The 22,675-nt window shown below is 35.0% G+C and overlaps 1 protein-coding gene across 1 annotated transcript in view; it reads left to right on the forward strand.

Moving 5' to 3' along the window:
• Positions 1–523: 523 nt before the first annotated feature.
• LOC140743363 (uncharacterized) overlaps positions 524–22,675 on the forward strand; it is a 66,431-nt gene continuing 44,279 nt past the window's right edge. Inside the window, exon 1 of the mRNA XM_073074543.1 lies at positions 524–627. The gene's annotated coding sequence lies outside the window, so the exon portion shown is untranslated. The remainder of the gene's footprint in view (positions 628–22,675) is intronic.

Raw genomic sequence — 22,675 nt, forward strand, 5'->3', positions numbered from 1 at the left:
TATGATAGACTGAACTGCGGATTTCGCACGGAAAATGCTGCGGATATTATACGCAAAAGACCAAACTAAAGATTTTGGCTAACCTGCGGAATATACAGGAAAAAATAAACTGTGGATTTCGAACAGAATAGACTAAACTACGGATTCAATTCATAATATGCTAAAGTACAAATTTAATTTAAAATAGAAATAAAAACTATTCAACTTCGCAGAATATGGTACAGGTAAAGTTATGTTCGAGGCTAATTCGATTTTTGGTCTCAGATCTGTATAAAACCAGAATAAATCAAATTAGCCTAGGAATAATAATTTGATAGAGCCTTCCGTACGGCAGAAACTGTATCCAATTTACTGTTGCTGTAGAATTACTTAAAATTCCCACCGTAAAAAGTTTAAAAATCGAACACCCAAGTCCATTACCGCACCGACAAACCCAATCAGAGATGTAGACATTCGTCTGTTTTGCGCATGTTTAGTCGAATGTATGCACAGATAACGTAGCGGCGTGGCAGTTGACGGCCGGCTCTCGTCGGCGACGGACGTGTGACGTGTGTTGCGAAGTTACAGTTCGGTGTCAAACTTTCATTGTGTGTTACAACTTTGAGCGTTGCGTGTCGGAATTATCAGGTGAGTTTTAATGTTTGTGATTATTACAGAAGTTTTTTTAAGAATTGATTTGTTGGTGGACTAAATCTGTAGTTTGATCGCAATTTTTGATTAACTTATAAATTATTCGAAGTTAACGCATTTATTAATTAATTAAAGTTAATTAATTTTTATAAATACGTTTTATTAATATTTTTTAAAACATTAAAATTCTATAGTATTAAAGTGATCATTATGTTCAAGTCTATAATACTCCAACCTAAAAAATAATTAAAAATAAATTGATTACGGAAAAGTATTACATAATATAATAAGGGGTGAGATTTTATTACCTATATCGCCTCTATTATTTGACTAAATTTCTTACATTCCATTATTCGAACGTAAGTTTCTTCTTGCTACATAAAAGGGACTTGATACATTTTTCGCCACGCTGTTCCATTGCGAATTGGTGTAGTTACTATTTTAATTAGTAATTAGTATTATGTCTTATGTTATAAAATATGACTTACTTTAATCATTAAGGAAATTATATGAAGAAAACCCGAAAATCGTCTTATTTTCGAAATAACGTCAAAGCTTAGGATTGGTAGTAGATAACAAAACCTCACTAAATTGATAAACTGGACTGTAATCTAGGTTTTTATATCCTCAAAAATAAGCTACGGATAACAATGAGAAAGTAATATATTTTAAATGAATGGTTTTTTATACAGTAAGTTTACAGAATAAAATGAAAATCTTTACCGAAAATTATGTAATGACGTTTTTTAAAAATTTATTTAACTTATTGTCATATGATTAAACGTTGACTTTTTTCTATTTTAAGACAGGAATGAACAATTCTTGGAATCGTGTCATCGGAGATTCTTGTAACTAAACGTAGTGAAATAAAAGCTATCTACTGGCTTATTTAATTTCAAAAAGAAATAATATAATTCATATTTGTGTCTTTGTGTTAGACGTTCTATGTTCTGCTGTACGATTTCGTTTCGAGTATAATTAATTAAAAATGTGTCAATGTTCACTTAATACACTTTCTGTTTTTGTGAAATTGAAGTAAAAAAGATATACAATCCACCTCATGGTAAATGGTCGTCAACGCAAGAGCGTACAGAGTTTTGTAATCATTTTGAGTTTGAAACAGAGTTCTATACGTCTCTTCGAAATCGGTCACAGATGCGTTGCTACTGAGGACCAAGTAGGATCACCTCGTCCCTTCTGTTCCTCACATTGTTGAAACTAGAACACAGCAGTGCTTTACATTGTTATTAGGCAGAAATACATGTGACGGTGATATCTCGATTTACTAAATATTTTACTAACTATTTACTCAAAATAAACATGAATGCTGAACGAACTTCTTTTTTGTAGTTAAATGTAAGGCAAGATACTGGAGCTAGCGTTTCATTAATTATATGAAAAAAATATGGTATTAAAAAATAAAAAAAGAGTAATCATTATTATGAAATAAAAGGACAAACCAACTGAGTTTCTTACCGGATCTTCTCAGTTGAGGTCGCGTTCTGTTTCGGTAGTAGTTTAAGAAAAAAATATATAACTGACAATTTGTAAGTGCCTCCGTAGGCTTATACAAAATAAATAAATTTCATTTCATTTCATTTTACTATTTCCATTCAAATCTTTAGTCTATATAGTATTCTTCACATCTCCACATCGCCAAATATTCTATCGCAATTATAGATGAAATAAGAAATAATATTTCTATTTTCCTTCATAATATTGGTGTAGAGCAATATGGTTCGTTGCGACTCATATATTGCTCTTTATAACATTTGTAATTACGCGTAATAAATCTTTTACATGAAAGGACATTAACGTCTTATACAGCGTGTCCCAGATCAAACGTTAAATTAAAATTGGGAATAAAGGACCCTAATGTATTGAGGGAAAAGAATATTAAAGATTTCATATTCTTAATGAATAAAAATTAAAGATTTTTATATAATTTTCGTTGTTTCTTTCTTCTTCTTTCTTTTTTTCTTTTTTATCCAACTGCATAGGGTTTGTCGATCGTATATAAGTATGTATGTCCCATTCTTTGTCATGCCCCCGCTATAACGGATTTTTGAATCTTAACATTATGAGACATAGGCTATATATTGTTTTAATTAAGCTCTATTTTTTGTTTTATTTTATAGTAAACATATACATACTTACGTAGTTCCAATCAATCGCTGATAACCTAATAAAATATACTTTATCGTTTTTGTACTCAGTGATTTGGCATTGATGTCACTGGTTAATTGTAATACGAATATTCTTATTCCATAAAAAGTTTTAATATTTTTAAGGAATCTTAAAAAATATAGCTTTGTTAAGGAACTTTAAGGATGCATTCTTAGTATATAAGAATTACATAAACTTCTGGATTGACCTCATTTATTTATAAAGGTTGATTGTCTGTATTAGAATGTGTATACGTGTTATTTAATTATAAATGGATATAGAAATGGTCAGGTTTAATCAGGTATATTTAATAAAACGGTAACAAAGTTTGTATTACTTGTGATATTAATTTACTAACAAGGTACAAAGGTCTGCCCTACAACGTGATCCATTAAAAATATTAACGACCATTCAGAGAATAAAGCCCTTTGATGTTAAGTAACGTCTACGAAACTGACTATTCAAATATTCATAATTTAAACTGTCTATTCAAATACTTACACGTAAACAAGCAGGAGTGAAGAGAATTCCTTTGAAGAGATTATTCGCGACTGGAAGTGAAGGATATTCGTACAGTTGCTTTAATTCTATAATACGTTCAAATGTCCTTACAGTGCAGTTGCAATAAAGTAAAAACTCATGATTAGAATTACTTATCCGGCTCGAAGGACCAAGTATGTAACTTTCTACATTAATTAAACACCCACATTTTCCGTTCAAAGTGAAAAGAGTTTATGCTGTAGCTTTTTATGATGGTCAAATGTCGATTGGTAGTCTTCACATATCTTCAAAAATGTTTACAGGACTTTCAAGCATAAGGTTATTACACGATGTTTTTTTTCATAACATGCATGTGTAATTAACCTCAGATAAGATCAGATTTCTACAAGAGATCGATCACAGATGGAACTAAGAATTAAGCTGGAGTACCTCGGATAATGTTCGACCTAAGAAGCATATACGAGTTTTTAAATTATCAGTTTTCTTACAAATAAGCTATCACTAAGAATCTAGCTCGTTTCGAAGCCTAATAAAATGCAATACTAACGTTGAAGTTTGATATAAAATTATAAACAAGAAGAACAATTTCGGAGAATATTGCCAATTACGATTGTGAATGTTCTATTATTTTGGAAGTTTAACGAGATCTGACTATCTAGTATTTGATAACTGAAAACGTCTGTTCGTTCAAAGCCAATTACAAATAAAATTTATCTGAATAATAATAAAATTTGTAGTAGAATCCTTGATGACTACAATAATAATGATAAATAGATTTTGAAGGTAGATCTTTTTGACAGTTATCTGAAGAGGCATAACTAATTGTTACTTATAATACTGCTGTGTTTTAGTCTGAAGTAATATCAGAGGTACTTACTCGAGGTGTTCAAACTTAGTTCTCAATGGAGCAATGCCTCTGTGTCTAATCATGGGAAATCACCAGACCTATTTGAGGTTCATTATATTGATGCCCGTGGTTATGATGATGATGATGATATGATGTCCAATGTCCATCTGCCGCAGTGTTAACCTACCATCTGGATCTGTGATCGCTTACCACCATGTGTAATCTGTAACCCCTGATAAGATTAGAGCCCTGCGATCAGCCACAGATAGATGCCACTCTTGAGGACTAAATTAAAATGCCTCGGATAAGTATGTCTCCCTTACCACACCCTTCAAACCTAAACACAACAACGATAATCACTACTGTCATTACGCATATATAGGTGTGGCGGTGACCCCGCTGGAGTCGAACCACAGAGGGTTCTCCCACTTTCAGACTACTTACTTTATGCCTATTAACGTAATAAATAAATGTTTCAATTATTGAAGCTTATGGTTTCTGTTTATAGGTTTTATTCATAATCAAATTGAATTAAATTTTCCACCGACCGAAAAGTCAGCATTAGAAAAATCGAGAAAAAGGGTCAGTTTATAAAGAAACTTTGAATTTTCTTTACGTCCTATGTCCAAGTGAATTATAGTGGTTCGGGCATCAGAAGAAACCGACTTGCAAACCGAACTTCCCTATTTTAACAGCCCCTCCGAGAATCGAGGAACTTGAGCTCTTTATGGCTAAAGTTTTTGCAGTTTTGGCTATTTGCGGCTGACGGGTTAGTCTCCATCTGTTATTCGAATTGTGGTAACGTACGAGAAATTTGAAGTCTGTTTCAACTTATTTTAGTGGATTCAAGTGGCTTTTGACTGCAGCTGTCACCATATTTGTGACGGGATATGCGGATTCAATTATCGTTTTGACAGAAAACTCAGTCGTTAATTTCGATCTTGGCAGTGTCCTAGAGAAATCCTAATGTGACTTTTGGTGTAGAAAGGTTTAAGCTTTAATGCTATTACTTGCGGTTAATAACAGTGATAGCGTAGTGGTTACAAACTGGACCTGTCTATCGGAGGGTCCGAGGTTTGAATTCCGGGCACACACACTTCTGATTTCTCATCACATTTTATTGCGAGATCCTTAAAAAAATGTTAATGGTGTGTGAAGTTTACGAAACCGCATTAGGCGCGGTGGACTACGAGTATGTCTAAACCCCTTTTACGTTAAGAGATGGTCTGTCCCCAGGTAGGTGAGAAATAGGTTGACGACGAACTACGAGTGGTTTTGTTTAACTTATATCAATATGGATATTATAATGAAATAATTTACATCAAATAATTGGAACAAAATGTACATTCCTTTATTCCTCCATCGTACCACTGGCCGAAGGATGAAGGTCCATCCACACCAGCTGGACTCGTGGCGGTCCATCTTACCACGAAAGTGCAAAATGTCGAATGACCTTCCTTCTGAGGTATTCCCGGAACGTTATGACTTGGTAGCAACTAGTAGTTGGTAGTTGACTAGTGTAGCAAATGTCCATAGGCGACGGTGACTCCTTTCCATCAGGTACTGCCATCCTGACTGCCTCATTGCTTAGTATGTAAAAATATAAATAATAATATTAGGATTTATAGGGTTGTAAGGTACACTAACACCTGTAGCACTACCATGAGTTTACAAAAGTATTACTCGCTAGCGACTGCGTAAAATAAATGTATGAAAAATTGTACAGCGCCTCTGGTGGTTACTCGTAGAAGTAAAATCCGTAGTGGCGTAACTCGATACGTAAAATATCTATCGAAATCAAATCGCTAGCGAATGTCATTATGATCTATTGCCATACAAATTCGGTCCCATGAGTCATTAATTTGACAGACGTTGTCAAGAAATACCGTAACGATAGTAGTTATGTTATTCACTAGCAAAATGACAATAGTTTTCTATTTACAATTTCTATAGTGGCCACAACCAAGATCACCACGATATAAAGCTATACAAATGTAACCTCGCCGAGAATCGAACCTAACTTGGCCAGGTAACTAACCTAACCAATGAGCAAGGTGTCTGCGTCACGTAGATATATTATAAAATAATTAGCTATTTAATAAGTAAGTTCACCGATTTCCGCTAATTAATTCCGCTAATTCAATCATATTATAAGGATAAGCTTGTTCTCCGAGCTTGTGTTGTACCAACAAATTGTTGAGACATTGTTCATTACCAATTCCGCGAAGATTTAAATTGAATATATTTCAAACCAATTAATTGAAAACTTCGATGTTTACTCTGATGTGATTTGAAAAATCATTCCGTTTCCTGACATGATTTCGTAGAATGAATCTTATTAACTTTATGATAAGCCCCATGTCTATAATTTTGTCCAATGTTACAAATTTTCCTAGAATGATCTGTTGAATATCGAAACGTTACATATTCAGCAGATCATTATATGATAATTGATTTGTTCAGTTTCTAATTCATTAAATGATGCTTCGTGATTTTTGCAGAATATATTAGTCGACTTGGGAAAGTCATGTTTCTCGAAGCGTATGTATATAGGTATGTTTCATTCTTTGGCACGCCCTGTTATCCAATATACTTGAAATTTTGAGAATTTAATATGTGTTACCTGTCGTTGGATTTGTCCAAATTCAGGGAGTGTCATAGGCTACTGATTACTGCATTTACGCAGACGGATTTTTTGTTAAAAAGAATTATCACCTTAATTTTTTTCATCAAATTTGTAAGTACTCGTAAAACATTATCTATTATCATAACGGCATTATATCACGGACATAAAATTATAATTACGCTCAAACCGCGATGCAAAGATGATAAGGTTTCGTCCCAAAATAAATCTCAACCGCCTCCACGGTTGCATAAAATTCGTTGTATCCCCACTCATTAATCTCTGGCAATTGTGTCTAATTCCCCTCCCTACTCCCCTGTAGGGATGTACCGATATCGTAATGGTATCGATACTTTTGCTCGATATCGTATCGGTCGTAATGTATCAATAACCTACATACCGAATTACCGAATAAAAAATATTGATAGATACGTCATACGAGTAGGTAAGGATTTTTAGTATTGGGGTTGTCTTAAAATCAATCTTTGATTCACGACGTGTAAAAAAGTTCACTTGTAAAAGAAACAAAGAAGTTCTACACGAAAATTTGAACAATTTTTTTCGATTGAACAACAATTAAATTCGATACAAGTATTCAATATCATAATTTTGACTGATGGTTATCTATTCACTTTTTGATGATCGGCTATTAAATTTTAAATGTAGCCAAATAATAAATTAATTTAATTAATTAAATTAATGACTAAGATGTTGCCTTAAACACTATTTATTAATTCACGGACATTATTATTTGACTTTGACTTGGTACTAGATTGCAAAATATCGAAACCAAAATTACTTGTTATTTAAAGAAAAGTATCGACTTAGTATTTATACTCCTATCATCACATCCCTATTCCCTGTAATAAATCAGACCGTTCACACTGTAATAAGTGTTCCTGACCTCCCTTTTCTTTGTTTGCCAAAACATTTGTTTAAAACACTCCTGTCACGCTCCTGAGACGAAAACGACAAATCCATTTTTGAAAGAAAAACATGCGAGTTTTATTGCCTAAAGTTTTCCTGGAAAAACGTAATTACGTTATATATTGTTTATTAAAATACTTGGTAAAGTAATATACTTCGCTGTTCTTTAAATAAAAAGTGATTTTTAATAGTAGGTTAGATATTTAATAAGTTAATGAATATTTAAAACAAAGCAATAGATAGACGTTAGTTCAATATCTTTTATAATAACAGCAAAGTTATAATGAGTTTATCTGAGGAGCAGGAAGAAATATTATTGCTATAACTGAGCAACGCTTTAAATAAATAACTCTTTCTTTACTTATAGCCCCACCACCCCCATTTTTTATGTGTAGTGGTTACAATGACACACACAAAAATGTATACATGAACACCCAGACCCAGAACAGAAATCTAAATTCATTATTTAGATGTCCTGGCCGGGCCCTGAACCCACAACCCACTGTATGTGAGACTAATATGGTGACCATTCCACCATGCGGGTCGTAGATGAATTAACAAATGTAGTTATATAACTTGTTTCTTGAAACGCGTCCTTATCCAAAGTTGATTAATTTGAAGGTGGTAGAAATCTTTATGCTTCGATTAGGGAAGTACCATAGTTGCCATATTTTTTTGCCTATTAACAGGAGTATCAAGCACTACCGCTTTGAGTGTGGTAAGAAGGACACACTAATCCAACGCGTTCCAATACAGACCTCGGGGTAGCAAGGGGCAATTTAACACTGTCTGTATTAGGCAGAAACAAGTGTGGTGATGCCTCCGCAGTTATACCACCAAGGGTTCTACCACCTAATGTTGTGGATAGCTACGAAGAACATTAGCTATCCTATATCATATGACATGATGATATATTGTTGCGTATGAATATTATAATATAATATATTATATTCGTAGTTGTGTGTTACGAGACTTACCGAAGTCTAAAAAATTTGAAATAAAATATTGCAAATACGTGGTATAATTCTTAATTAAAATTAGATTTATTTGCTTACAATTAGACAAAATACGTAATTAATTTTATAGTTTAATCTGAAAAATACCCAAATCCAAGCGTCAACTTAATCTAACTAGGTCTAAAGTCTCACTCAGTAAGAACTAATTTAAGTACATACTTCATAATAACAAAATCAAGCCCACTTCAGCCATGACCTTCCAAGCGGCTTATTTGAAAACATTGGACCCATTTAATTCTTCTCAGCTATTTTATAAAGATTAGGTCATTATTTTTATTGGAAATATTTTGATCATTTTCTTTTTCAGGCATAACCCCTTGGTCTACATTTTATTGTCGCTTTTTAATTATATATATCAAACCGTTTATTATTAATTTTATATGCAAATAAGTTATGCAATCAAACCGATGTTAATATAATTAACGCATGTTGGAATTTACTAGCAACTCCAAATTCTTACTAATATTATAAATCCGAAAGTAACTCTGTCTGTCTGTCTGGTTGTCTTTTCTTCACGCCTAAACCACTGAGCCGATTTTAATGAAATTTTGTACAAAGATAGTCTAAAACTCGAGAAAGGACATAGGATAGTTCTTATCCCGAAAATCCCACGGGAACTAGGGATGGCGATCCAAGATCGATTAATCGGAGAATCGATCTTTTGGACCGAAAAGTCGATTATTTTTATCGATATTAGTAAGGATAGAATCGTAAACTATGCATTTGATCAAGTGATGATCTTTACCAAAGTTATTGTCCATGAGCCCACGAAGGTTTTGGAGTTGGTACGATCAATTTTAGCCAGATGGCGCCGCTGTCATTCCAATGAAGGCACGAATTTTCAGTTTTATGTATGTTAGTATGTCATATTATTTTCTTTTAAACGTGGGCGAAGCCGCGGGCAAAAACTAGTAAAATAATATTTGTTCATGGAGTCAATTGCGAAGTATGGTAGGACAACGATGTCTTACATAACTTATATACAAAGCTAACGGCTCGGACATAACTTTGATGGATGACTGTAGGGAGATTCTTCTGTAGCGCGTGAAACGCCCGCACGCACGTTCTACGAGTATACAACTATTTCTACCTAATAACAGCAGTGTTAAACGCTGCTATGTTCTGGTTTGAAGGGTGTGGGTAAGGGAGACATACTTTTCCGGGGCGTTTCAGCTTAGTCTTCAGGAGTAGCGGCGCATCTGTGGCCGACCTTAGGTAGGAATATCTAATCCTATCTGGGGTTGATTACAGGTGTCCATGGGCGGCAGTGGCCACTTACCATCAAGTGGACTGCATGCTCGTCTGCTATTCCTATATTATTATTAAAAAAATATAGTGACTCGCTGCAGTCTCTTCGCGACCCATATGCGGATGAAACAATAGGATGCAAACACGCGTGCTGGTAACAACACGCGCGGCAAGGCACTTCTTTTATGCGTGCTTCCGTATATACCCGTACTCATTAACTAATACTACTTATCTAATATTTAATACGCGATTTAAATACATTAAACACAGGTTAACTACAAACTTGTGATTCTACCACTACAATTAGTGGTAGTGCAATCACTAGAGCAGCAATAATTATACCACAAACCTATATTAACGCGTAACGTGATTTATCAACTTCTTAAAAGGAACTTGACAGTGTCTTACATATTATAACTTCGTTTAAAGTCGACTCATTCCCTGGAATTCATCCCGCTCTATAGCCTTCCTGGTAATCCTGTTGGAGCTCGCAGTCATTGGCCTCAAAATATGCAAAGTTCCCGGGTCGCTCTGACCTTTAGCGATCCCTTACGTGTTTTGACACCTCATCACTAGAAATCCTTTGAGAAAATGATACCAAATACGCTTATACTTTTGTAGCTATTGTCCGTTTCTTCCTACTATGGGGCATGGGTTTCTCCCTATAAATACATATTACTACACTGTTTTAATACTATTTGATAGAGAAAAACACCTTATAATACCCATTAATTACCTATTTTTTTATAATATACGAGTAGCAGACGAGCATGCAGTCCATACGATGGTACGGGGCTACCGCCGCCTAAGGACCTCTGTAATTAACCCCAGCTAAGATTAAATCCCTACCTGAGGTCGGTTAAAGATGCGCCGCTACCCCTGAAGAGTAAGGTGGATTACCTCGGAAAAGTATATCTCACTTACCACATCCTTCAAACCAGAGCACAGCAGCGTCTTTTTTTTGTTCACGACGGGGAAACCTTCAAAAGTACCGGATGCCGTGGGAGCTACACAGGGTTATGTGGGGCTCTTACCGCACTAAAACCCCCCCGGTGGCCGTCCTCAGCGCTGCGTAGAGGACTCCGGGATCTCCAAAGGAACGCAACCGGAGTCCTCTTAGCGCATTGCCCCGTCGGGCTCCGCCCAGGTGAGCTTATCGCTTACCGCACTGTCTGGTGCGTACGACGGTATGCGACCACACATACCGCCGTCCTTCCCGGGGTCGTTGGCCGGGTGGTTGAAGCTCCCACTCTTGCCACCCACGACCCCAGAAACCCCCGTTTAGTCGCCTCTTACGACAGGCAGGGGATACCGTAGCCCTATTCTTGTCCCGGAACTACAGGGATACCTCGCCGGGGACCGCTAAGTACGGCCGCGGCGACTTCTCCTCCGAGCGGGTTCAGCGCGCTCCCATGCTCGCTCTCACAGCGTCTTCCTTCGCACACATGACCATGTCGCAGAAGGTGATCATGCCGTCCCAGGCTTCGCTGCGCTGAACCATCGCTCCGACGATGGCCGACGGAGAGAGATCCGGTCCCACTTTTTCGACGAGGATCTGCCGCTGCGACTCCCACGCCGGGCAGAACTGCGGCCTGTGCTGTGCGGAATCCTCGTCGTGTCCGCAATGGTGACACCGGGCTGTATCTTCTCGTTGTATCCTTTTCAGATACTCACCGAAAAAGCCATGTCCGGTGAGTATCTGAGCAGGGCGGAGGTCACTCTACCCATGCTCTTCAGCCAGGCCCGAAAGAACGGTAGCACAGCAGCTTCTAACACTGCTGTTACTGGGCAAAAATAGGTGTGGCGGTGGTGCTACCGGAGTCGATCCACAGAGGGTTACCAGCTTTAAAACTATGTTATTTATTATGACTAACGCTAGTAAAATAAATAAATACTTCCAAAAGTAGACCAGCTTAATACTGAAAGGATTTAGGCCATTTTCGCCATGTTTTCCCAAATATGGATTAGTGTAATCGGATGGTAATCACTAGATTTGCCGCTAATACTTCCGTACAAAGTACCTACTTAGTTTTGTTAGAGGGGGCTTACTATTAAAACTTCGGCAGCGATATTTTTTAAAACTTTTGTATTCAAACGAACCGGAATCTAAAATGATTTATTTATTTGTTCAAATACATTATTTATTTGATGACCAATATAAGGATGGCTATATAATTTTATATTTATAATTGTCATAATATTCCAATTAATTATATTTACAAAATTCTAACTATAAATCTATATACAATATGTAAATAAAATATAACTATAATAATAATATAAATATGTAAATAATAATAAACAAAAAAAAATGAAATAATAAAGTTTAAGGTAATATAAAAAATTTAATTTAAAACTATGACAAAAATAAAGGTTTTGATATCCCTAATTAACTTAAATTATAACCGAATTAGTAATAATCTACTTAATTACTCGCAAAATTAATAAAGACTCATTTTTCAAGAGAATTTCTTAATATTTCAACGTTTTAAAGACGGTTATATCAGCTACGAGCGTCTAACTGTCACAGCTGGGACACAATGAACGGCGAGCCAAGCCCTAGCCCTTCATTTTAATTAAGCTAGCCGTAATACGATATAATGAAACTCGTAAACAAACAGTGTTTGCTAGCAGTTTGTATGTTAATACACAGAGTAATAAAGCAGTAAACGGCCAAATTTACACATTGAGTGCCGGCTACTGAAGGAAAAACAAAACGAAAAATATAAACAACACTCCGATGTGAATAAAATATGAATAAAATCCGTGAATATACACCCTAATTGAGATCTCGGGTCATTAAAATGGAATATTTTCACGGATACGGAACCCTTAATTATTTATTGACTGCTGAACAGGGTTCTTTTTATTTGTTTCCCTTTGCAAATATTTATCACATTGCCAATAATGACCGCTCAATATGTTATTCTTTAAGAGAAGCATATTGAGCGGTCTTGGAAGCTGGTGGAATAACAAATTCAACACTTATCACTCCATTCAATGTGTTTGCCTAACACAAGATTTACAGACAATTGACAATTTCTTCATAGTTTAGATATTGTCAAATTTGGATCTTCGCTAAGTAAAAATTGGATGGATTAATTAATAATAAGACACGTTAGCCGCCTGCGCCGGTAGCACCACTCTTTCGAATGTGGAAATGTGATGTATATGAAAAAATCTATTTATACCAAGTATCCTTATATTCAACACAAGAATTCTTCTTTATGATACAGAAATAGTTTATACCACAATTTATAAAACGCTATACAATTCAATTTATTTCTACCTAATAACAGCGGTGTTAAGCGCTGCTGTGTTCCGGTTTGAAGGGTGTGGTAAGGGAGACAGACTTTTCCGAGGCGTTCCAGCTTAGTCCTCAGGGGTAGCGGCGCATCTCTGGCCGACCTCAGGTAGGAATATCTAATCCTATCTGGGGTTGATTACAGATGTCCATGGGCGGCAGTAGCCACTTACCATCAGGTGGACTGCATGCTCGTCTGCTACTCGTATATTATAAAAAAAATCACCTGGTAAGAGCTTAATGAAAGATTGATGTTATGTAATTAAATTATTATTTTTGCTGGAGGTTATTTAAATATAACACTAGACCTTGACTTAGATCTAGACGAAGCCTTGAGATAAATTCATAGTTAAGACATTTGAATTGTGGAAAGTTTTTGAAACGGTCCTTTTGAAGTTTGTTTGTAAGATATTTTAAACGTTCAATAGTAGCTCAATTTATAACAACAAATTGCTTAGTTTCAGTTAGATCTACTCCAAACAAGGTCCTTAATTATACCTCGTGATACAGTTATGTAAGTAAACATCATAAATTGTACGAAGTGTGAAAGTTTTATCAACAAGGTTTGAAAAATGGCCGCATTTATTATTCTAAATTCGAATGTCGGTCGTGTCCGGTGTGAAAATAAATATAATTTCTGTTTTTTACGCCCCCGCGGGGTAATTTACTACGAATTACTTATTTATGGCATTCCGCGTAACGGTTTCACGGGGACACGTAAAAATGATGAACACCTTTTTGTCACGACTGTACTATCAAGAGCTTAATACCGAACTTGATCTCTATGAAACTGGAATAAAGTGTACAGTCGAGTACGGAAGTGGTATGGGAGGGTCCTTGGTAATGCGGGTGCATAGTTTCATAATTTTTCAACATTATAGCATGAACATTTTTCACCGTTACGCCGTGACCATAAAGTTAAAACATTGTTATGACCGCTCCGCTGTATGAAGACCGTATTCGTGTAATGCTCCAGAAAATTTAATATCAGTATCGGCAAACAAAAATGTTGTCAATGTACTCAACTTAATTGAAGTGAAATTGGTCGTCTTCAAAAGATACGTAAGATTTATTGACAGTAACTTTTATTTTTATTTTCCCGTAAGTAATGAAATGTACAGTCTCCTTTCCTTATTTTTATATGGTTTCAGAATTCAATTTATCATTCATATTTAATTATTTAATTAAGTATTAATTAAGCATCGGTGTCTTTTAAAAGAAAGCCTTTCTAAGAATATTTTGTTTGAGCTGGGTTGGTCGCGTCACCGTATTATGTGGGGTTTTTACACTCTAAACCCCCTTGGTACCTCTGTTAGCTGGTGCCTGGAATAATTTTACTCTCTTCCGCCTTTTTTCGAATGCTTGTGGTGGTATACGGCTATACATAGTGTCATACTTCCCGGGATTGCTGGCTGAGTGGTTCAATCTGGTCCCGAGACTACAGAGACATGGATACAAACCTAGGACCTTATCTGGCAGTTAATATAACCAGTATGCAAATTGTATTATCGTTGTCATCATATTAAACGCAGTCGTTTCTATAAAAATAGTAGTCATTGGCGCCTCACGATCACACTTGCCGGTCTTCAGTCTTCATGATAAGTATTTGATGACCTACTTGATATCAACCTTAAAGGGTGCGTTTGTAAGACTTCAATTAAATAATACCTATTTATATTTTATTTATATAACTAGCATTTACCTGCGACTTAATACGATACAACTGAAACGCAGAACTATTTTATTTCTTCTTCATAATTCCGTGGATAATATTATAAATTTACTCCGTTTAGGATTACATTCCTACCGGAGGTCGGCTATAGACGCGCTGCAGCCCCTGAGGACTAAGCTGAAAGTCCCTGGGAAGTCAGTCTCCCTTACGACACCATTAAAACCAGAACACAGTAGAGCTTAACACTGCTGTTATTAGGTAGAAATAGGTTTACTAGAGAAGCTTGCAATCAATAATTCGTAAACTGATTACTAACTTTAGCACATGCGATGCGATATTTCCATTACTACCAACTCGACGTCAGCTTACGTTGTATCAAGACTCGAGGGAAAATGTAAAATGGGATCCAGAAACTTTGAGTAACGTATCGTTCTAGTATTTAAAAGTGAATTTCCTTTATGGATTACGTTTATTATAATATTGTTTTAGGAGGCTACAAAAAATGTTATACCTACTTAATGGTTTTAAATGTATTATTAATTACAGTTCTTCAAATACATACTCCATTAATTATTATTAGCCTCGTTTATAAATAGTAGCTTCTTACGGCGTACAAAAATAGAGAGAAATATTACAAAACGAACGTCTGTTTAAAAACAAACGTCACTTATTATAATCCATCAAATCGTTTGGGCTCCAGGGCGTGCCTTAGAACGAGGTAAATATACGATTACCTACATAAGTACACACACATATGCCCGAAAAACATTACCTTCCGCAGTCGTGTAATATTACGTTAACGAACTAATTTTAACGATAGGTCTTAAAATTAGTAGTTCATTCGTTAAACGTTTGGCAAATAAAAGTCTTCGAGTAGGGCCTAAGAAAAAGACCACAGGAAACCCCCGAATAAGTGCAAAGAAGACATAGAGTAAAGCCCGCTCCACATTCTACTAAGTAAATAGAGGAAACGTGGATACAGAAAGAGAGGGCTTTTTGATTAGAACCAATTAGCACCAGCTTATATCCAGCTATGTACTTTAAAGGGCCGATGGATGGAGTAATTTCTTTCCCAGGACATAACTGCTGTGCACTACCTGAGCTGTAGGAGATTTATCTTTGCCGCAACACTTAATTCTCATTGAGTCATTAAGCCCATACATTAAATTATTCGTGAGCTTTCTCATTACTGATGGCGCCACTGGATTTAAATATTTATATTTTTGCTATATTAAGATAGTATCTACTTTTTATATCGGTCATTTTAATATGGTGTTCACGCCGAAGTATTCTACCCGTGTGGTAGTAATTATTATTTTTTCAAATTAAACTAAATACAAATAAGCCAGTCTTATAAATCAATAGATATCTAAGATATCTTTCCACAATATCTATTGACTAGCTATTCCTAGATTTTAAACATTGACATCTGCAATCAATCCCAGACAAGATTAGAATCCTATCGGAATTCGATCACAGGTGCTGCTACCCGTGAGGACTAAGCTGGAATGCCTCTATTACCATACCCTTTAAATCACAACACAGCAGCGTTTAACACTGCTGTTATAAGGCAGAAGTAGCTGTGGTCAAACCACAGAGAATTCTACCGCCTTTAAAGATCATAAAAGTATCGTTTTAACCGTCTCTTTAAAATTCTAATACTTACTCCTGTACAGACCATATCAAGAACATTTTATATTTTCTCTCGTTCTCGTATTATTCAAAATCTTCAAAGCAAAGCAAATAATACTCTTTTGAAAGAACAAGGTGATACGTCGGCTGTCATGTACGTGCCCACATCGCAGTTCAATATTACTGGTATACTCAAAGAATTTAGTACGAGTTTGAAATACTTTTAAATTTCATTTAGTATCGGGAACATGGCATGTCGGACTCTTTTCTTTTGTACTTATTTAAGTATAGCAATAGCATAGAAACTGGCTAGAAGGTTAGAAATACCACTATTTCTAACATTTCTAATAATTAGAAATGTTACAAATAGTGGTATTTCTATGTTCCACTATTTCTGTCTTATACCACTAATTTAGTGCTGATGTGTTTTGGCTTGTGATAACGCCAACTCACTTTTTCATAGCATCCCTTAGTGTGATGCGCGACACTAAGGCTTATCTTCTTGGCTGCAGATATGATCGAGAACTCTCGATCAGTTGGTTTCAGATATCCATCAGTTACCTCTTAAAATAACGTGATCTGTTTCAAACTCGTCCTTAGAAAATCATTTTTTTCTTAAATTAAATCAGCATCTTTATGTTTTTCGAAATACTATATTAAGGCGAACGTAACAACAATTGTTCGAAGGACAAAAAGGATCATTTTTCCTTTACATTATTCCGACTGATCTCGTCTTACCGCGTTTAAATCAAGGGTTCATAACAAAATGGATAAAACGGTCGAACATTACTGGTATTTACTGGTACATAATTGTAACACTATTCTAGAATAAAAAAATATATTATTTAAATTTGATAAAGCGTTTATGATTATTTCGATTTAAAACAATTACAATTCGAAAGGGTTGTTATAAAACAAATAACAATACATCGTTATATCTGAATGTATATAAGTATCTATGTGTTTAGGTACCGCATTGCTCACTTTGCCAGGCCTCGAACTGATCCCGGGGGCTCGACCGCCGCGCTAAAGGGCTCAGCAAACAAATACGAACGGGTTCGATTGTTAGTAGTATTTATAGATGGCAAACATTGTACAGGTGATTCATGGTATGGAAAAGATTGATTTGATGGCGGTGTTAATGGATCAGTAGGTTAGAATGAGTATTTACGTTTTTACAAAAATGAGTAGTTTTTGTATTTGTTGACGTATTTGCCCATACATTTCCACGGACTGTATCAGAACTGATTAGAACTGTATGGGATATAACATATATATATGGGATAAAAGGCAATTGATAATAGAACCTTTGGATTCTCTTGACCGGGAAAGCGACAGTCAGGCTGGGCAATATCAAATCCCGTGCTGTCTAAAAAGTGGAGTTAGCATTATTTTAGAGTGTTCTACTATTTTATAAAAAAACACTTAATAATATTATATTATTATGAAATTTATCCTACAAACAGTATATCCGCTATCTAAATAAATCATTACACTACGCCGAAAATAGCGGTAATATATGAGATATCCACAGTGTAACAAATAAGTCCCCCGTTTATTTTTATGTCTGTTAAAATACTCCAAGGATCTATTGAATCTAGTATTCTTCACGTACTATTCCTTACCTTCTTCAATGCACAACACAACTGGAAAATGATCCATCTTCGTCGACGTTCGTCGAATGCCAACAATCCTCGGCGTCATTCCTAGTGCAATTTCCAAATTCAAACATTTTCATGAAAATGTGAACACCATTTATATCCGAATAAAAGGATTTTTTTAATCTAGTATTCTTCACGCGCCATTTTTTACCTTCTTCAAACAGTTCATTCCAAATATTTCCGTGAAGACGTTAACACCATTTTAATTGTCTGTCTGTTGAATGATCCAAGGAGCTATTTAAAGTAGTATTCTTCACGAGCTATTCCTTATTTTCTTCAACATATGAGTACAATTGTTTGAAGAATAATCTGTCCATGTCGACGTTCGTCGAATACCAACAATAGTCGCCAATATCATTACTATTACAATTTCCAATTCCAAACATTTCCGTGAATACGTGAACACCATTTTTATTTTACGGTCTGTCGGAGGCTCGAAGGAACTATTTAATGTAATATTCTTCACGCGCCATTTCTTACCTTCTTCAACATGCAATTTTGTGAAGAATAATCCGTCCACATCGACATTCGTCGAATATCGACAATAGTCGTCAGTATCATTACTACTACAATTTCCAATTCCAAACATTTCCGTGAATACGTGAACACTATTAAGCGTGTCCATTGTTCGAATGGTATGAATACGTATCGTAAATACGTCATCGTCGTTCAACTGGAGCAACTTCAGCAGTTACTTCGAAAATTACTGTAGTTATAGCTTCATTTGCATTAAATCTTGCCCCTGTGCTCCGAAAATTTATAGTTGCAATAAATTTTGTCCGCATATATTTGTCACTACCAGAATTCGCACTTTACACGTGTTTATGATCACCTGGCTGTTAACACATTTATGGTCATATTCATAATCAACATCAATGTCACTTTGATTGAATTGAATGTTTTGGCTCAACATTTTTTTCGTTCTTTTTTCTCATAATGTCTCTTTCAGATATATTTATGACTTACACTTATTTTATATGTACGTTTAGTAATTGTAATAGATGTTTTATGAGTATGATCTTCAGCCTTAACTGAGATAACCTCATGTGCACCTATAAATCTTCACTCAATTTTGTCTGTCTGAAAAATTGATACTTTACTAAGAGCACTTTCGAAATATACATTATTTACAATATTTACTTATCGTTGCCATAGTCTTATATTACCTTGCAAGCTTAATAAAACTTTGAAGTCCATTAGCTGTACCTAATAATTAGAGGCTTAATGAAACTCGATACATTTATCGATTCATTCTTTATAGAGCCCGTAAACGTAAAACTTAGGAATTGCAAACCTAATAACATAATTATGGCCTATGTTACGGTTATAAAGCACAATACGAATGAAAAACGCAAATGAGTACTCTTGTAAACGTGTATAAAATACTTTTTTAGCGTGAGTGAAACAACCACTTTAACAATAATAATTCAGTAATAAAAAAACAAAGGAAGTTAACCTAGAAAAATTAAAAAAAAGTAGAAAACATTTATTTATGCTCATTTTTAGGGTTCCGTAACCAAAGGGTAAAAATGGAATCCTATTACTAAACGCTGTCTGTCTATCTCTAGAACCGTAATAGATAGACACTTGATTTTTTTACAGCGTATGTATATTTGGCCGCTATAACAATAAATAGGTACTAAAAATAAATAAACTTGAAAATAAATGGGGATTGCCATTTAAGATTTTTTTTATTTTAGACGTTTAATAATAGAAATAGGAAAATTTTGGTGGTACGGAACCCTCCGTGTCCGAGTTCGACTTTCACTTGGCCTTTTTTGTAATGAATACATAAAAAAGTATTATTAACGTCCTATTTTGTACATAAATAATACGTGTAATATAATATATGTTTGTATTAATAACTTTAATGTGGGTACAACAATCTTATTTATCATTTTCGTACGATATTCCCGCGCCTGTCGACAAACTCATCATTTTTCTCCGCCTAAAGAAGCATAACTTCAGAAGGCAATAAAACAGACGCGTTTATACCTCATAAGCGCTGACGGTTGAGGCAAGTGTTCCTATAAATTCCCGACATGAATCATTACTGGGGTTTGCATTATATTCAGGGCCGGATTTGGAGGTGTTGGGGCGGTGGAGTGGAGTGGAGGCCAATAATAATTTCTCGATTTTTTTCTATCAAGTCTTTGAAAATTTTGCCATGAAAAAAAAATACTTTCACAACGAATGTACTAGTTACTAGTTACATGCAACTATTCTAGACAAAATACGATAAAGGACATTTTGGAAAAAAAAATGTAAAAATTGCTAACATGTCCAACTTTGAATATTTTTTAAAACTCTCTTCTAGAGGCCCATTTCTAATGGAAGCCCCAGGGCAGGAGCCCCGCCTACTCTCGCCAAAATCCAGCCCTGGTTATATTTATCACCAGAATCTCAAGACAAATAAGTTATCATTACCGCAGAGACACGATGAAGACGCATTGCATGCGGAAGATCCTCTTTATGCTAAAGTGCGCTGAATTTCTACTAAGCTAAGGATTTATGTTGTGTAAAATACACAAGATGCCACGTACCTCATATACCTCATGTATGAGGTTGGCAAAGCAGCGTTGTGGTCTTGTACTCTTTAATTCGCTTACTTAATAAGCAAGAATTTCACGTTTTATTCTCTGCTTATCTTAATTGGTGCCTTTGTTCGCTTGTGTTTATCTAAATTGCGTTTATATTATAATTATGTATAAGATTAATATTTATTGTGTATAATTATATTATGTTCTCCCTAAATGTTTTGCTTAAAGACTACTGTATTTAAGACACATGACAATAATTTCGTAAGTATGATATTGTGAGAGTTATAAAACATATTCAAGATTATTTTAAATGTCTAGCGATAAAATATTTCTTATTTACCATGATGATTTACAGATATCGATGGGCGGCAGTAGCCACTTACTATCACTGGACTGCAATCTCATCTGCCACTTCAATATTATACAAAAGACGACGAAATATACATTATATTCAAACCAAAATTCAGTAGTAGAACATAGAATGATTTTAACAGGCATAACCCGCTAGTAGAGATATACCTGTGTTATAGAACTTTTGTCTGAATGAAACTAGTTCCACTCTGTGGTTATCCAGGTACCATTGTATGTCGTCGACAACCGCAAAATGTTTCACGAATTGCGAAGTCTAGGTAGATATAAATTTAAGAGAATGTTTTTTATATGTATATATGTGGAACTTGTTCCAATGAAGTTAAAATTTGTATCTTGAAATTTTGTGTACAAATAATTTATTTTCAACATTATCATGACATAATAAATTGGTTTTCTCATGGTACCGTAGTAAGTATCTATGATGTTAGATGGCATTAATAAGATTTTTGAAATCTGTCTCGACAAATGGTCCTATTAGAGTGTTTCTCTTATTACATTTATTAAATGAACTCTGCCTGACGACAAAACAACGTCATGGAAACTTAATTATAAATATTTAAACATTTTTGCAATATAAGTTGTAAACACACTGTAACTGACATTAATGGTAATTTTAATTCCATTTCACAAGATTTATCGTTTTCCTAAATATGTTGATCTTTTATTTTTCAAAGCTTTGTAATCGACCCATATACCATGTACCATATACCATATACCTACATGCAATAAACACAAATAAATTGAAATGCGATTTGCATATAACCGAGGAATATCAATTGTCGGCACTCTATCAAAAACACACAATTTATAAAATCGTTTACCAAACCCTTCAACAAAGTGTATGCAATGCTTCACAATATAGCACACACATTTAAATATACACGCACTGAATAGTAGTAGCTGTATAAGTAAAGAGTGTATAAGTATACTATTAGTACGAGATTTTACTTTTTTACAAAAAATACTGTTTTTTTTATATTTGTTGACGCATTTCCCATACATCCAATCAGTTCTGATCAGTTCTGATACAGTCCGCTAGGGGCGCTGATTGGAAATGTGTGGGTAAATACGTAAACAAATATAAAAACAGTCATTGTTGTAAAAACGTAAAAACTCATACTAAGGGTAACTGTATAGACTAACTGTAACTGTATAGACTCTGTAAAGGTCCGTAAAAACCGTTTATATTCCAATAAACTTCATTCGACAATAGGTTGAATGACGCAATCGAGTGCGACAGCGAGCGATGCGGTTCATTTAATTATACAATACGTCAACGGAAATTATACAATTTTTATTTTTTTGTATAATTTATTTAAAATGAATAAATGCCTACTGATTTAGCTATGCACAATACACGTTTTATTTTATTTTACGTTAAGTTATTAAGTGTGTAGCTGTGGTTAGAAATTTGGCAGATCGGACAGTCTGAGGTTCAAGTCCCATACCTCTAATTTTTAAAAGATATGTGATTGCCTATTAAAAAAGAAGAATGATCACCGAAGGTGGTAGAACCCTTTGTGGTTTGACTCCGGC

Source organism: Epargyreus clarus, unplaced genomic scaffold (assembly GCF_041222505.1).
Source record: "Epargyreus clarus isolate Ecla_fem2 unplaced genomic scaffold, WU_Ecla_fem_2.2 ptg000001l, whole genome shotgun sequence".
NCBI classification, from domain to species: Eukaryota; Metazoa; Arthropoda; class Insecta; order Lepidoptera; family Hesperiidae; genus Epargyreus; species Epargyreus clarus.